The sequence below is a fragment of the Phalacrocorax carbo genome, chromosome 2 (genome assembly GCF_963921805.1).
Source record: "Phalacrocorax carbo chromosome 2, bPhaCar2.1, whole genome shotgun sequence".
In the NCBI taxonomy this organism is placed as follows: Eukaryota; Metazoa; Chordata; class Aves; order Suliformes; family Phalacrocoracidae; genus Phalacrocorax; species Phalacrocorax carbo.
This window is the reverse complement of record NC_087514.1, coordinates 55,562,100-55,580,546: the sequence shown is the minus strand read 5'-3', so window position 1 is coordinate 55,580,546 and position 18,447 is coordinate 55,562,100. Positions and strand designations below refer to the sequence as shown.

The following is an 18,447-nucleotide window of genomic DNA, read 5'->3' as shown; positions in this document are numbered from 1 at the left end:
CTGCTATAGTCAGTAATTCAGACTTGACAGGATTAGAGCACCTCTACATTTTCAAATATATAACATATTGCTGTATCTTCTTAAATATCCAGACAAAAATCTTTTTCTCTTCCCCCCCCACCTTTTTTTTTTCCCTTTTCAGCCAACAGCTAGCTTCCCTGGGTTGATAGAGAGAGAAAGAGACTTATGGCGGCTTGTAAATAATTTTCAGGTTTTTGGACATGCATATAAAATTTCTTTGCCCAACTGAGTCAGCACATGTCATTTAAAAAGGCCTAAAAAAATGATCCCACAGACTTCATGATCCAGCGAATAAAGAAATCAGAATATGGATATTTACACATTTTTTTTGCTTTCTTGAAATATTGCAAACCAAACTGTGAATGCTTCCTCTTCATTACCCTCTACTAATATGGTAAAAGTTGCTCTTTATCAGGTAGGACCAAGGCTTAAGAGTGGCCTCAGCTGCCTCAAAGGATTTCAATTAACCGTGTGGTGAACAAACTGTCTGGTTACTTTATGGAAGTAAGAACACTATTACTTGGATGTCCTCTTCATGCAAATTTTTAAAATCTTGAATTTATTGACTTTATTGCCTTAAAATTAAAATGTTTAATTCACCCTACTGATCCAAATGTCCCTCTTTGGATATCACAGTGTGTAAAACTTTCAGATAGCCTCTGCCATCAGGGTGGGTGCCTTGCCCTCTGCAGAGGGCATGCTGTCCCCCTTTTCTGAGCAAATACTACCTCTTTTAGCCTAGGTCTGCTGAGTCCAGTCCTAGATCACCAGCCTCCACCACCAAATAAAGGATTTTGGCTTGGAGAGGGCACAATGGGAGCAATGAACAAATGCAGCGTAGCAGTTCCTCAGTTTCCAGACAATCCTGGGGTTATTAGAAGCCACTGTAATTTAGAGGAGTTTTTATGTCCTCCTGGAAAGTGAAACTGCTGTTAAAGCAGAAGAGTGACATACAAAATGTTCAGATTAAAAATACAGATGAACAAGAAAAAGAATTACTTATCTTTTTGGGTTTTCAGAGCTACTCTATTGTGAAGTATTGTTTCATGGCATCAGTAGGATGTGTTGCCCTTTTACAATGTCATGTAGCATAAATTAAACTGAAAAAATTGACTAAGTCTGAAATTAAGGGACAATTTCAGTTACTTGCCTTCAGAAAGCTTTCTCGGGGAATTCTGTACACAGCTGCATTATCAGTTCATATGCAACATGAATTGATAGAGGAATATACGTAAAATTAAAATACTGTACCTTAAGGTTCTTGCATTCTAATGAAGGGTGTGGTAGTCTGGAAAGGAAAAAAGATCGTTCTTGTATTGTACAGAAGCCCAAATGCACAGATGGTCTCTGTGTTGGTACACACACAGAGAAATCAAAACACAGCTGTAAGGTCTAATTTTAGGGGTCACTAACCTTGATCATGCTCTTTTAATAATCTTTCTATTTGAGAATTCAAAGATTCAAGGAAGGCAGAACCTTGAGGGTCTTAACCAGTCCTTGAAACTGGTATTCACAGCATGAAATCTGATTTTAGAAACAATATTATCAGACTGCACTGGTAAATTGTGGCTTGACTCTGAGATCTTTCTCTGGTGTAGGTACAAAATTAGGATATTTCTGGAAGCTGAAACATCATCTTAAACACAAAAAACACAGAGAGTTCCACAAGGATGTTTCAGAGGAAAGAAATGTGCTAGGAGTCTAATAACACACTCCTGTGTCAATCATAACGCAGATAAAAAGCAGAAGTAAAAGTCCTCCATCCTTCAAAACCCCCGCCAAGCTACCTCTCTTAACAGTTCATCCCTCTGAAGAGGAACTTTGCTGGGGTTTTCTGGTAAACAAATGAGGGATTTCTGAAAAAGTCCTAAAACGGACCTTGTGCTTGAAATTTCTGTCTTTTCCTTCAGCATTCCCAGTTGAATCTCACCAAATTAAAGATTTTATGCATTTTGGACCAGCTGCTGGTTTTAGAAAACTGCAGAATTTGCTACTTTCAAATGTACTATTTATTTGAATCCTTCTTATGTGACAGCTGACTCACAGTAAGCAGACGAAAAGTGTCATTAAAAAGTAACTCTTCATGTAATTTTATTCAGTTATAAAAATCTCTGATATGTAAATGGAATGAAATAAACCAAGTGTATGCATCTATGAAAACATAAAGTATAAGGGAGGTCTCAGTCCTGTCCTCCAGTGACACGGCAGCATTTGAACAATGCCCTGCACAACCAATCTGACAACGCTAGAAGAACAATCCCAATGTACAGTATTTCTGCAGTAGTGAACAGAGCTAAGCTGAGCCCAGGATGAGTTAAACCTCAACCCATCATATACTGGATTCTTGGTTGCTGTTAAGAATCTGTCGTCTGAGCATCATCTGCAGTTTTTAGGTTTGCTTGTGATGGTGTAGATGAATAATATTTCAAATTGGCATTAAAGGAAAGTTCCAGAACAAAATCCACTCCCTATCATATTTTTACCTTATGAGCATAACTCTGTATACTCCCTCCCACATAACTGCTCCGTTGTTTTTCAAAATCAGAGTGATTCCCTACATTCCTGGTTAGCACATTCAGCAGTTAAACATAAACCAGAAACCAACACTGACTATCATTAAGCATTCCTGTGCCAAATACCTTGCTGAAGCAAAATGATAAAAGCTCAGCACGTCATTCGTGGCAGGTATGACTGTTTTTTTTAATTTTTTTATGCTTCTATTAACATTCTTGTTTACTATGTTGTCACAATTACTTTTATTTGTCTATATAATTCCATCTTGTTTAGTCTTGTGAGCCATTATTTCTGATTCAGTCCTGTGTCACGTACTAGAAAAAGGAGGCAGGAGTTCACAGATCATTATTATATATTGTAATGAACTGCTGGGGAGCTACCGTGATACCACGTGAGTTGGCAAATGCTATGTGAAATCTAACTCTAAAAGGCAACCAGAAAAAATGGGCACCTATTTACTCATGTATTATTCCCACTTACCCAGAATGTGCACAGGCTCTGTGTGATGAACACACAGTTTGTTTTCTGCTTCCTACCCAGATTTATGTCTATTAGTACAGACCGTTCCCATCTGACTGTCAAAAACCTTTCCACTGACTGCTTTCTTCAATATGTAGGGATTTTCTTCCTTCCTACTCTCTTCCAGGGGCTCCAGGCACTCCAGAAAAGGGTGGAAAGGAATGAGCAGTGCACAGGCCCTGGTCCCTGCAGCTACAGGTCACGGATCTGAACTGGCTATCAGTGCATCACCCATACAGTATTTTAAACCCTGTATTATCAAAACCCACTCATTCCTGATGGTGCAAATTCGTGAGGTTTTCTGAACTTAGTTGAAAATGGCATCTGAGATAAAACCACAAAACGAAAAATATCAACTAAAGCCTATGGCAATAGTATAGACACATATGGAATGACGTACCATCAGTCTTATATGTTATACCTTGCTGTTTGTGGTCTTCTCCATACACTGATGCATTTATGTAGATTACAGGGTTGACAATGAGAAGGAGTATCTGTCTCTGGAACATTAACAGGCTTGATTACACCTCTCCAGTACTCAGAAGTGACGTACACTACTAGGATATTTCCCAACCCCATTCCTTCTTTTCCAAAGTTTGATAAAAATGAAAATAGTATCAGTACACGAAGTACTTGACTGTGCAATCTGTTCCTCTCCTTTGATAAGTACAGTATTACCATAAATTCATAACACAATGGGTTCTTCTTACACAATAAAACCCACCACCGTATCTGCCCATTTTGAGTCAAGCAAGGACTGGCAGATATAATTTCCAAGAAAGGCTGCCAGACACAGACAGAACAAGTAATGGAAAAAGGTGGAATTCCTCTGGTTTTCTCTTCAAGTGGAAGAATTGAGAGTTAGGATTCCTTTGTTTCCTGATACTTAAAAAAACCTTCCTTATCTTCTTTATAAGGGCTGCTTAAATAGCAAGAGGGGAAACAGTTAAAAAGTGCATGAATGTGTGTAATAAATAAAGTTATTGAATCCTCCTGAATATTTTAAATAGCTTTAAAAATTTTGGCTAGAACCCCTCAAATAGAATTGTCTGCAACAGGGGATCACTGAGATCCTATTTTAAAACTATAATATTGTGATAAAAATGTGAATTGCTTAGCTTTTTCTCGATTAGGTGTAAGAGATTGTAAAGGTGTGAAAGACTGGCAAGCAAAGAGTTTATGTAGATACAGTTTTTTTAAAACCCTGCGTTCTTTGATTTTCAAGCTCCCTATGAAAATAGCCAGCCAAACAAAAATTAAGCTGTGCCCATATAGTTCCCTTATAAGCAAGAACAAACACATTTTGGCATAACAGAGATTTTTCACCTTACCTTTCTGACAAAACTAATTCTGGTTAAATAACTCAGTTTAAGCACTAAAAAGCAAAGATAATCTCTCCTCTCCTCCCCAAGAGCTCTTTCTCTTTTCTCTACTCTTCCAACCACAGATACTGTCTGTATCTTCCCAGAAGATCAAACAACATTATCAAAATTACAAAACCTTCTTCTCCAAGGGTTTTGTGTTTTTCTTCTGCCTAATGATGTTTTCAAACACCCAAAACATAACAAGAATTTCCTTGCCAGACAGAAATCCCCCAAAACACTACTGGAAAAAGCTAAAACAGATAAAAAAATCCCTTTTAAGAGGTTGCTTTCTTGGTAAACTCTCCACTGTAAGTCAGCCAAAATAGTCCACTCTGCTTCTAGAAGATACCTTAGCATTAGTTGTTTCTTTCATTGACTATTTTTCCCTTAGAGAGGGAAAATTCTTGTATTCTTTGTTCTTTCTCACACGTATTTTGCTGTGATTGCCTAAAGCTCCTGCCAACCTTATCAGACTTAGTTGTTACATTTGGGTAGTTCAGAACTTAGTTCTTGGAGAAATAAACCCAAACCAGGACGTTGTAATCTGGAATTCTTCTTTTATGCACACCTGTTAGATATCCTAAGAACTTTTGAGACTAGTAGCACTGGTTTTGGAAGACTTTCTGACTAGCTTTAGAAAGCAAAATTAAGGGAAAACCATTTGGCCATGGACCACACTTTTAGCAAATAGTTATTTTTTGAAATAGGGTCAATGTTCTTTGTCTGTACATCCTGATTTACATTAGCTTTTTGCTTTATTCAGGAATGTTTTCCATCCTCATCTGCTTGCTCATTGCTTGCTGCAGTGTGAAAAATTAATCACTAATGTTTTCAACCATACAAATCACTGTTTATGGACTGTCTTGCACAGAGATAATATTTTCTTCTTTATTATTCTTCCTATTGAAACCAATATTCTAAAAAACAATAGTAAAGAAAGATGTTTTGACCTCTATATATTTAAAGATATACACATTTGCCTAACTATTTAAATCCTGTTCTCATTTAGCTGACGTTAACCAGAATAACTCAGTTGATGCATCATGCAGTGTGATACATCAACTGCATGGGGCATGAATGAAGTGCTGAAGAATTTGATCAAGAAAAAGTGTATTGACTTAGAAAGTAGCTGGGTTTCAAATGCAACTAGCGGGACATAAGAGGAGTAGCAGATGTAGCTCTAACACTGATTTTGTCCAAGAGGAGCAGCTATTAGGCAGTCAGTAGACACCATCCTTCCTTGTGAAGCAGAAGTGGGTTTTCTGCAAGACAACTGTTTGGCTATTGCTGGCTGCGGGCCGAAATACCTGTGACAAATATAAGCATCTGCTTATGAGCAACTGCTAGTCCTGTGTCACATAGGATATGAGATGGGATTGGAAGAAATTCCACACATGAAGCAAGAGATCTTGTAGCAGAAAATTAAAACTTTACAAGATACCTTATCGAGCATGTCCTTAAACTTTTCTTATCCCTACTTATTAAAAATAGAAATAGATCCTTACTAAAAAGTTCTAATTATTAATCTTAAAAAAAATTTGTTATTGATGACATTTTTTGTGATGGTATTCATGACCCCTTTATTTAATGTTTTTTTTTTTCTACTTCTAAATGACCTTATTAGGACCATGTAATTTAATCTAGTTATGTCTAGTTCTAATTTAATCTAGTCCAACTCATAAGAGCAGGAACCCATCTGTTCACCTACTTTATATGTGAAGCCATTTCTTGACCTAGTTTTGCATGAAATATTAAGCTTAATATACTTTTCAACATGCCTGGGCTGAAAAGAGACCTGAGCTTGTAATGAAATATGGAAGGTGTTGATCTGAATGCAATGACTATTGAACAGTAGTCTGATATGCTGCATTTTGTAGAGGACAGCAGTATTCATGTAATGTGTAAGGACATCATGAAAGCATAATATTTTCCATTTGCAGTATTGACAAATGGTCTATTTATGTCATCCTGCTCCTGCTGCTTATTACAATGTCGGCAGATGGATCTCAATGTAGGAGAGACCAATCAAACAACTTTGCCAAACTGAACAAAAGTTACGGTATGAATAACCTGTAAAATGAGCCCAATTAAATATAAGAAGTATGGTGAAAATACAAATTAATGTAGCAATATTACTCTTTCGTAGCAAGTGATCCGGTAATTAACAGGATCCATATTTTTAACTTAGCTTACCCATCCTATAAAAAGGATTAGTAATGGCAAGCCTTTGCAGCCTTTATACTTTCTTACTGTAATTAATCTTATTTTATAATCTCCAGGCCATTCTGAAAGAATTAGGAGTCAGGTTGCTCTGAGACCAGAAGTCATTTCTTACATTACTAAGTTGAATGAAGTGATCATTGTTGGTCTTAAGAATAGTTTTCTGGATGGATCTTCAGAAAGTACATTTTTTTACCAGTCTTTGGGGAATGAAGTACTAGAATGACAACCTTTTCCAAACATGATGAAAGAATGAGAAAGCCACAGCAAAAACAAATTTGCTAGATGAGAAGCCCTTGTCACTGAGAGGGAAAAATTCAAATGCAAAACATTTCAATTCTTTAACCCATAATGCTATTTTAAGTATTGGCATCTCTGGAGTGGAGAGGTCATTTTAGAAAGGGAATAGCAGCTGCTAATTTGAGAGCTAGGAAGACAACCAAAGGTATTTATGGTAGTTGTAATAGTATGAAGTACGACCTCCACAAAATCTCAGGAATCTGCTGGGAATGGACTACTCTAATTATTAACAAAGCTTCAATTACAACCCACACCACATGCCAACAGTTGTCAGTGGCTACCATATCAAAGATACTTAGTGAGCCTACAAGGATGTAGTATAAGCCTGGTTCTCTGTACCCCAGTTGTGAGAACATATTTAATGTTAATATTCCTATGATACTACTGTAAGTATTTCAAACATAAAAGAAAGAATTTTTTTTTGCCAAACATGAAGAATGATAGATCTATTTGGTCAGATCAGAAAGACAGTGAATTGCCTGGGGGGAGGGAGGAAAGTATAGTGTTTTGGTGAACTGAAGTGAATTTTGAACTCCAGTTAAATTCACAATTTTAACCTGAACGTGCTTCTCTGACATCTACTATCTTGTAAATGCCTCTACATTTACATCTAGAAATCACTTCTGAAATAATAATTTTCTTTTTTCACAGGTTGGATATAATAATCAGTGATCACACTTTAATTTGTGGTTACTGAAATGATAATATCTTGAAAATTGGATATCCCTGTCCTACACAAATCAGAGTGGCCAGTTGGTCTGTAAGGGATACTGAAGCCACCAAACATTGAACAAAGAAGCCAAAAGGTAAAGCAAGAATTTAAATAAGGATTTATAAGAGCTAAGCCTCCTGCAGACATGGAAAATTTTGGACAGAAGGAGAGTGGAAAAAAATGGACCAGCTTTCACAGTAGGAGAAACCCAGTTTAACTGTTGGTTGATATCAGCCAAGACAACACAAGTCTCCTTCCTGAATATAGTTGCTGTACCTTCAAAGATTCCCCTGGGGAAAGGTGAGTTACCTTTTACTTTCAGGATGTCTGTTGTTTTTTTTATCTGTACACATTTGGATTCTATTTTTAGCTAAAAGAAAGTGCTACAGTTAGAGATTTGTGAACAGCATGTGTGTAAAGCAGAAAGACTCGAAACTGCATGAGGTTCCTGAGAAGGATGGGTAAGGGGACTCTGAGAAGTCTGTGCTGGGCTCAGTGTCAGGTACTTATATCTCAAAGGCCTGATTGTCAGAGGAGATGGCAGGCAAGGGCCCCCACTTGAAGAACGAGAAGGCCCACAAAAAAGCAATGTCTCATTGGCTTATGCTGAAGTGGAGATGTTCAGTGGGTGAATTTTGATGAGAAATCAACCTTGTTTCCAATTTAGTGTTAAATGAGTGACATAATGTCTACCTACATTCAATTCTGTGTTCCATTCACATATACTTTGCACTTCTATAGGATTTTCTAATGCGGCAAAGCCTTTTTTTAACAAGATCAAATGACCTAACTGTAACCTGTAAAGTAAGCATTTTACCCCTATTTTCGAGGAATCTGATGCACTGGCTGATTAGATGACTGACCTGGTGTTACACCCAATAGAGGTGCGGCAGAACTCAAAGCAGAACATTGATCTTTTCCTATGGCTTATTACCCTGTGACTTTTTATGGCAGAAAGTCAAACTCTTTAGCTTGTTTCCCATCAGTCCATGCCTTTTGTATGTGTACCTCAGCCTCTGAAATCTGCCTACCAATCCCCTCAATGCCTTCATATCCATCCTTCTGCATCTTTTCTGAGGATTGTCAGAATTTCTCAGCAATTCCAGTTGCCATCTTTTCTCCATCGGTGATCTGCGAGGTACGTGCCATAGCTTGGCCAGCAGCCTATGTGTCAGTTGGCTCATCAGCAGGTAGAACACAGAGATGACTAATTAACTTACAGTTTTGCTCAGAAAGACCACTAACTGGGCTTCTCTTCTCCAGTCAGGGGACAGTTTTCATGAAACTTGTATGAATTTAACTGTCTTTAAGATTTTAATTCTCCCATTGTGCCTGTTTAGATTGGCCAGTCAGTTCTTATTGATAGGAGCGGGGTTGACATAAAAGATGTGGTTGCAATACACCTTGCCTTGAAAGAAACCAGTTAAAACCAAACCTAATCTCAATGAAGTATAAACTCCATATATTAAGGAATAAATTACTATCCACTGAAAAAGTAGAAATAAACTTTTATGGGATTGTTCCTAAAACAACTTAATGCTGAGTTTCCTTCACTTTCCTTTGAAACTTCTGGTAATTTTGAATATTTGATGTAAGGAGAGAAATGTCAACAGTCAAGGCACAAATTCTCATTTCTTCTTTTTTCCAGTCAGAAGAGAAATTGCAGTGAGGAATAGATTCCATATGTCAATTGATCTATGAAGCTGAGCTAGATCGTTCAGTCTTTCACCCCTAATTGTTCAATAGATCCATTACACACCATGATTTTTCATAGCCAATTTTTGACTAAGGAAAAGGCCACTGCTTGACAAATGGTTCTTCTGTTCCTGTTCTGTCTGAGCCTCCTGATCCCCCTTTGTTTCCCTGTCTGGCATTAGCCTTCCGTTTGGCTGAGGTACAGGTGGGTAATGTTATTACACCGGGAGTGCTTGGCTTATGTTGCTACATTTCTGTCAGTATTTATCATAACAAACACTTTTTCCCTTTCAGTGGATTCCTAATTAGAGTCTGAAAGCCAACTCAAGGCTGTCTTAATATATCAAGGGCCTAGTTCTTCTTTCAGTTACATAAAAGTAAGTCCAGGGCAGTTAATAGAATCGATATAGATTTATGCCAGTGCGATCAAAGTCTAATTCAAGTTTCTGCTAAGGAATAAATTTTCAGCTATTTGTGAGAAATAAATAACTTGAGGCATTTGTTGTGTTAGTAGCTTGATGAGAAAATGGCAGTTTCCTTCATGATGATGATTTTCCCTCTGCTTTATTCCCGTGGAGGATGCCTGGTCATGATGAACACCTGCGGATGAGAAGGCTGCAGGCAGCATTACTGGAAGTAGCGTCCAGGTTAGCTGTCAGTAGCCGGCATGGGTTAAATGCCTTCAAAGAGCTACAGCAAGAAAAAACTGTGAGGACAGGCTCACTCCACAGCTGGTGACAGGATTGGCCAGAGGCACAAGGTATTTTAGGTCCTCTATTGCCCCTTGCACAGATAATGTCAAGTACAGAAGATTGATAAGGACATTTCTTGCAGGAATGTAATGTCTCCTATCTCAGAAAGAGAGCTAAAGCAGAGATCTATTCACACTCGAGCAAGCATGCTGGAGTGAGCACACTGGCCCTCAGGGCTTGCTTTAGGAGAACATAATACCACAAAAATACCATCAGGACTTCTAGCAGGCTCCCCCAAAGGGAATCTGACATACAGATAATGTAGGTGGGGGATATTTTTTTCATTAGGAGACACTTTACATTTACAGGTGTACTGTAAATGAATCCGCTGAGGGTTGGAGATAGTCACATAACCTACTATAAACACACAGCACAAATGAACAGCCTGGTCCTTTTAGTCTTAACAGGAGACACAGGCTTGTCCAGCACTATCATGCTCATGCTTAAAGCAGTCTGAGCTGGATTTTTTTTTTTAAACTGAATTAATTCAAAACAATCATAGGTGATATTTATTATTTCCAGTAAAAAATGAAGAAATCATACTCTATCTATCATGTAAACATGCATAGGATCTTTGCCTCGTAGAGTCTCATATGGAAATAGATTCTCAGTATGACATTTCTTCTTCCTTAGATTAGTGTGAGTGAAACTATTAATTCCCAAGACTACTATTTTTCTGTTCCTTAATTTGATACTTCAGTTTTAATTCCCCATTTAGTTTGAGTATACCAGTTTATTTCAGTTACAGAGCATCTGAAGTTAATCGTAGCTTTGTCATTGAATTCAACATGCAAACGTGGAATTAGGGCAGTAGAGCAGGAAGCAGATGTCCAAAATTTTGCTGCCAAACCAAGGCTTAACTATGTTAAGTCCAACATAAATGCTTAGCTCTCTGAGTTTCTTTGATCCCAGGTCTGTCTTCTGACCAAAAGGATCAGATTTAGACCAACACTATGTTTATTCTGACTTTTGATAGCTAGAAAGGTCATAACAGAGGAATCAGTTGTTGATAAAGAATGAGCAGGAAGGAAGGCAACCAACGTATTTCCAGACTTGGTCTATGTTTTCTTTGAGGAACCTACGAAATAGACTCTTGCTTTGTACAGGGTAGGTATTTTTATTCCCAGAACCTCAGAACCAATCAGTCTGTATGTAATTCTGGTGGGTACCTCACTTTACCAACTTAGGCTAATTACTTACGGCTTCTGTAAAAAACGGCGCTGTCATGCGGATTCTTACAGCTGTATCTATACCAATTAAATTTGAAGCTGGCCTTAGCAACCCCAGGCACATGAAAAACATGGAGTATCGAGATTTCCAAACTGCTAGAGTGTTTTTCGGAAGTACAGTATCCTGATACCCTGGTTTACAGGAACCAATTGATCCCAGCGTATAATATGCTGAACAACACACTCCTGAAAGGAATTTGCTGATGTATTAACAAATGGTGGTCCCGAGCTGTCCTGTTTTAAACTCGATCAAGGTTTTTTTCCACTGAGCACTTGATATCCTAGCCACATGTAAAAGGGAGGCTCAGTCCTGAGAAGAAAATTAGTGTAATCATTAGTGGAACAGCAGTGGCATCTTTACCAAGGAAGCCAACTGATGAGGCAGGGTGTTTTCAAAACTTTTCTTGTAGACAGATGTTCAGTTGAAAAAGCTCTGATTTTTCTGCAAACTTGCAGGAGGAGGCACAGGCACTTTGGGAAGTAGATTTGTTCATTAAATCACTTCCTTTTGATGTTATCCCTTCACACATGGATAACAAACAAGATAATCAAGCAAATGATCATGGCTGTTAAAATACAACTGTGTTACAAATAAAAGCATGTGCTAGGAATTTCCCACAGAGATGTTTTGAATAATACAGTTACATTGCTGTCCATCATGCAGATGCCTTTTCTCTTTTGCCAAAATTCTATGCACAATATAGAGCTATTTCACATAAAATCTATATGCAAAGGATACTTTACATTTTAATGATTATTTATAGAGAGTTATATAAAATTCAGCACCTTTCATCACAGAAGTGGTAACAGAAAGATAGTTTTAACAAGATTTTACAGAAAGCTACAAGCTTTCTATAAAAAACATAGAGCTAGTTGACTAACAAAGTGTCAGTCTGATATTTGAGATTAAAATGTATAGTGGTGCATTAATTTTAAACTGCTAGGATGACAAATTTCAAAAAATCACAACTTTAGGATGCATTTCCAACAGCTCTGTGCCTATATGACTCAGTGGAATGCTCAGCTTCTTTGAGAAAGTGGTGTTGATTGTAGAATTTTTCAGCTAAAATGAATCTTTAAGTGTCAATGCAGGATCACGAAACAAGGAGTTGCTGTTTTCTTTTCCTGTTTTTCTGTCATTTTAGAAACTAGTTGTCAGTGTTCCTCTCCCCAGAATTAGAAAAGGGGTTTTGGCATGTAGTTTTTGAAATGCATTGAAAAACTGGTGAAGTAGCGATTCATTTCTTCAAAATATACATTAAAACATAAAGCTTCACAAGTTTTAGGAAGTGATAACCGTATGAAAAGCACTGATATTCTAATGGTAATAAAATTTTGCAAGAAATGTCTGTTGTCTGACAATAAATTGATTGTAGTTCATAATAAATTGCAACTCATCTGGTGTCTGGCTGTTTCTAATAGGTTTGTACCCTGGAGTTAGATTTTCTTATTGTCCAGAATTTGTTGAACTTTGAGGCATGTTAGACTTCAAGTCTTATTTGATCTTAAGGCCATTTCCTTTCTTAGGACTCTGCTGAAGGGTGTAGGGGGAAAAGATCTTCCTGATTTTCATAGGTCAAATCTTTATCTTTGGTTAATTAGTTTAATCAAACTGATTTGGTACTTTTAAAGTTATTGCATTCATTTAGGTAATTACAGTGCACATGCCCTCATAATTTAATCAGGTAAATATTTCACCTCTTCAGTGAGGAAATGGCTGACCCTCTTCTAGTAAAACAATGTTGGATAGATTTCAGAATGCTTTTTCACGATCCATGATAGAGCTAGATCCAGCTAAGTGAAGCCAAATGGAGCTAAAGGAAGAAGTAAAATCCTACAGCTGATAGTGTTCAGTTTTCTGCTGCAGAACTAAAGGGAACAAGTTTCTTAAGACTAGACTAGGTGTAGATTACAGCTATTTCTGGCCACCTAGCACATTTAGATCATGTTTCCTTGCAGCCATTTGGTACATGAATTTAGTTTAAATTTTATCTAAAATGTAAGCACATATGGGAGTATATCTGAGGTCCTACGTAGAGATGAACATCCATGAGATCCTGCCTGAATGTTTGGATGGTAGCATTTGGGTAAGATGGGTACCTATCCCTTTCCATCCCAGATTGAACAGGAGCCTGGGCACAGATGCAGGGTCCATATGATCAAGGAAGCAGGATTACATATTCAATGTGGAGCATACCTACTTGTGCAGTACAAACACAATTTCTGGAACTTCAGTCCTTGAAACAAGTATACCTTGGAGTACAGGACCAGTTACATTTAGAATTGGGCTTTTTAAAAGATGAATTAATTAAAAATACAGGGAAAAATCACACAGAAACCTAAATAAATGGTCTGTACGATATGTATAGCATTAAACAATAGATCACCTGGGACAGCTACCTTCTCTGAAGCAAAAGAATATGCCGTGAACAGAAGTACACACACTGTGGTAAATATTGGTGCTGAAGCTGCACAGACATCCAGACCAGTGCTGAACTTGGGCATATATTAAAAATATGATCTGGCTCAGATAAGGCGAGGTAATGATTGTCTGAAACATAATATATGTAATATTTGTAACGAAACACATTACTAGTGGTATAATAGGTAATTGTGCAACTCTTTCAACAAAAGACATGTTTAAAACTGACTGAAAAATGGCAGTCTTTTTGCTAAAAAGGTTCCACTTTTTCTCCGTTTTGAAAGGAGAAAAGATTAAGCTGGTCTTATTTACAGAGTGTGATTACACTCAGCTGAGTGCTGTTAAAAGGCACCTCGTTTAACTTTACCTCAAGACTGCAGAATCAGCAGAAATAAGAAACCATCATGTGAAAACACAAGATCTATGAAATGCCTACCTGAGTTCAGATAAGACATACTAATATGCATCCTATCTTATTTTAGGACTTTAAAGCAGTGGAGCTGCTTTAAGTTAGTTGTCTGTGCTGCCTATTGCTCCAATTCAATGTCAAGTCAATGAGAAGTCAATGAGAAGTCAATGAGAAGAGAGAGGTACATCCAAAAGGGCAATTTTTTCCCAGCTGAAAAAAAGTTTTCTGAGTGGACAAAAATTCCATTAGATAGTTCCAGAAATGAGCCACAGGATCATGCAGCATTTGTTCAGAAGGGCAAAAGGTAAAATTTTCTGGACATGAAATCTTACAATCAATGCCGAAGGAACAGTGCAGTGATGATTCAGGTCTGTCAAGTGTAATGCAAACTGAAGCAAACATTAATTGCAGACCCATATGATTTAAAGTGGTTCCAAAAGTACAATGTGATGTTATTCTAAGGGAATTATGCTTTATTTTAACTATGGAAATAAGAAAGAAGTTCAAAGCAAAATTTGTTTCATGTTCCAGATGTAAAAGCAGTAACAATATGTGTAACTATTTATATATATATATATATTTTTAAGTAGTATCACTTTCTAAACAGGAGATGCAGTTGCATTCCTGCTCTTAAGCTGTTAACCTTCTGATCTAGTACAGCAGTTAAAACTGAGTTTGCTGTATATGCCAAAGAACCATGTTTAGTATGCAGAGACCATATTCTACATATCCTGATATTTTCTAAATCCTAAAATGTAATTTATTCCAGTGATCCTTCTCCAACAAAAATGTAATTTCCCCCAATCAGCAGAGTAAAGGTTAATTGTGATAAAAGGGGAAAGCAAAGGCCTTTATGAATGAGAACATAGAAGAGCTTGCGTCTTGAGTTAGTTGCTGATTGTATTTGCAAAGACAAAATGAGACAGATTCACACAGACTTTAATAGAAGTCTATAGCTTAAACATTATCTCAGAAGATTTCCTGTGACAGTACAGAACTCCCAGAAAGAAAATTCTCTTCAGTAAATCCAAGTCCAAGTAAATCCAAGATTTGCATTTAGAAAGACAGGCTTAATGTTCCAGTTTGTTTCATATATTATTTAAGCATTCTACATTTAAGCCAAGTTCATTTGGTATTACTATTAGACCTAAAATATACTAAAGAACAAACATGAAGATCTTGGAGTGCTAGCAAGCAAAGAAGTTACAATATGGGTTAGGACCATATTTTGTACAATATGGGTTAGGAACCATTAAGACAGACTGAAGGATTGAGGCAGATTTCCAGTGAGCAAGAGAAAAGCAAGAAGTTAAAAATCAGTGCAACAAATCAGTCTACCATACTCTTATCTGTATTTGAGCAATGAGAGCTTAAGTGGAGATAAAAGTACAAGCAATAGGTGATATATCTGAGAAATCTCAGGCAACTGCTGGTGGAAGCAGAAAAGGTAAAATTGCAGTTCTGTGAGGCACAGATAAGGCAATAAGAGAACATAGTCCCTGCCAGGAAAATCACTGCAGGCATCAGCACTGCCTTGGCCCTTAGGTACAGAATTGTTCAAGAGACCAAAATAACCAGTATCACCAAGGCTGTGTAAGCATGGTGGAAACTAAATTCTATCAGTTCACTTAGTGTGATAGCAAATATATTGGTGCACCTTTAATCAGGCAAGTGAGTGTAGGTAAACACCTATAAAAGTAACTATATTTGCTACAAACAAACTATGTGTTTCCAGAAATCTGAGCTTAGACTTAACTGACTGATCCAATTTGAGTGCTTGAATGGTTCATAAAACTGACAAAGCACCTCTGCTGACAAATCTGATTACTAAGCACCTACCTCCTGATTCCCAAGGGCTTATTGAACATGACATGCCCTACATGTAAAAATATTTCACCACATCTGGTATAACACAGACAGACTTCATAAAGCATGATATGACTTGTTGGCTGTCTGTGTCTATATTACATTGGCCAGACAGATTTCCCGGCAGCACACAAAATAGTTCCTATGTTCCAATAATAATAATTCCAAAAATAATAGTAGTAGTAGTAACAGATCTTAAAGGAATTTCGAACATCCAGTTCATCCTTTTGCTGAAACTTTTCAGCTATGACAGTTCCAATATAGAAGAGAGCGAAAGGATAGCTCCCTATGTCTTGTAGAGAATAAGCTCTTTTATAGATCCTAGTTTGGCATTTCCCACCCCTGTTTTTTCTTTCAAGAGTATAACATTGTTAATGGAGGTTTAATTTGTGGTCCACACTAGCCACATGGACTTTTTTCTTTAATTCCTGTCTGTGTCCCTATTTGTGTAACTAAGGAGTTCTACTGCAATGTGATTTTCTTACTGAAAGGTATAAGAATATTTTGAACGGAAAATTTGTCTTCTAGGTTGCTTGAAACCACTTACAGGCCTAATTGGAAAAACATCTTTCTCTACAGTCCAGACCATTAATTTAAATGTGTGATAGTGCCAGATCCATGACAAATTATGGAATCTTTTTGATTGTTATTGTATTTATCCTAATTTGTACACAGTTATCCATTTAGAACATTAATCATAAGCTCTCAAAAAAGAAAGCTTGTTCACAGAAATACCTGGTACAGTCTGAGCACCTACAGAATAAACCTCCTGCATTATGTCAATAAATCCTCATCCATCTGTGGATAAAACAGGCCCATGTAAGAGCTTATGAAAATTAAAAGGGAGACACCCACAGGATGAAAATGAGTGGAACCTGCTGAACTGTTAAACAAAACCAACTGTGTTCTAAGTACTGGTAGAGGTTCTAGGTGTTTTGGGGTTTTTTTGTGGTTGTTTTTGTTAGGGTTTAGTGGTTTTTTTGTTTGTTTGTTTGTTTGTTTTGGTTATGTTCATGTTTTTGTTTTAATTTTGTTTTGTTGTTGGTTTTTATGTTTACTAGCCCTGTCCCACTTTACAGTAACATAGTGCATAATTTTTTATGCACAAATTTTCTTTTTTGGGTAAAAACCTCAATGTTAATATTTGTGTTGATAAGCTTAGCCGGTGCAAGAAAGTTTAGAAGAAGTACAAAGACAATACTGAGTACAACAATAGCATGCTGAATTGTATGAATATAGATTAAAAAAATAAAATTTGGAAGAATTCCTAATGAATGCATACGCCAATTTCTTCATCAAGGAGTCACTTGTTCTTAGAGCAGACTACTCCATAAATTCCTCACTCCAGAGTTCAGAAAGGTAGGATGAGAAACATCTAATCCAAGTTAGAGACAGAATATAAGATAAGATAGAGTGCTAGTATAGCATGGAGTGACAAATATAATAACTTTGTGTATAATCTGATTAAATATCAAACAAAAACTTGATTTGTAAAGCTGCCGAAACTTCTGTTCCTTCTGGCTTTGCAAGAAAATGTGTCCTTTAGCTTCTAGTTAATGTGTTCCTTTTAGTAATTGCTGCTGACATACATCTGCAACACAAATAAAATATTTTAATATAATTTCATATGTCAGATAGATGACAGTCCCTGTTACATTCTTCATTTCCATGTAAGTAAATGACAATAAAAGGCTTTATTTGCCACTAGTGCAAAAGTTTCCAGAATAAGCTTCTTCATGTAACTATATACAGGTACATAGTGTTTTGTACAAGCACAGTGAAATAAAACTAGCTGCATTTAGTGTCCTAGAGGAATCCAATCTGTGGTTTAGTTATCCTAGGGAAAAGTCTATACATACTATATAATGTAAATGAGAAAAAGTCAGTTGTTATTATGTGATATTCAGTTCTTTGGAGCCAATACAGGATTTATGACAGCAACATTATTATTCTTAATATAACACTAATATGCTATTCAGATAATACTAAAAAAAATGAGAAAACAGCTTTAACATCCGCTCAGATACAGTTCCTGACTAATTCCAGAGAGCAGCGGTGACAACACTAAATTGTAACTGAGACCTTTGCATTTTTAGTTGTGATTGGAATGTGGCAAAACCTACACATATGCAAAAACTCCAGCCATGTTTCTCCATAGAAAGTAGATTTCTCCTTATGGGACTGGATTGCACTGAATGCTGCATAGATTTTCCAATAGTCACAAGCCAAAGTATGATTCACTCTAAGTTCTACCAAAGCTGACACGCAAAATACAGAACATAGCCCAAAAGATAGTGCTCTTAAAAGGCAGCGCATGCCATATCTCCATCTGTGGTTATACCGTCACTGCTGAAGGTACTAGGTGTCTGAATGGCCATAAATTAATGGTTTTACACAAGCATATATGTATTGGGTATTAAAGTA

At 36.9% G+C, this 18,447-nt stretch overlaps 1 long non-coding RNA gene across 1 annotated transcript in view; it reads left to right on the top strand.

Annotated features, from left to right (window-relative positions):
- The first annotated feature begins 2,653 nt into the window (after window positions 1–2,653).
- The window catches only part of LOC135312307 (uncharacterized), a 48,080-nt gene continuing 32,286 nt past the window's right edge, over window positions 2,654–18,447 (top strand). Inside the window, exons 1-2 of the long non-coding RNA XR_010371877.1 lie at window positions 2,654–2,706; window positions 7,590–7,950. This is a non-coding gene — a long non-coding RNA (uncharacterized LOC135312307). The remainder of the gene's footprint in view (window positions 2,707–7,589; window positions 7,951–18,447) is intronic.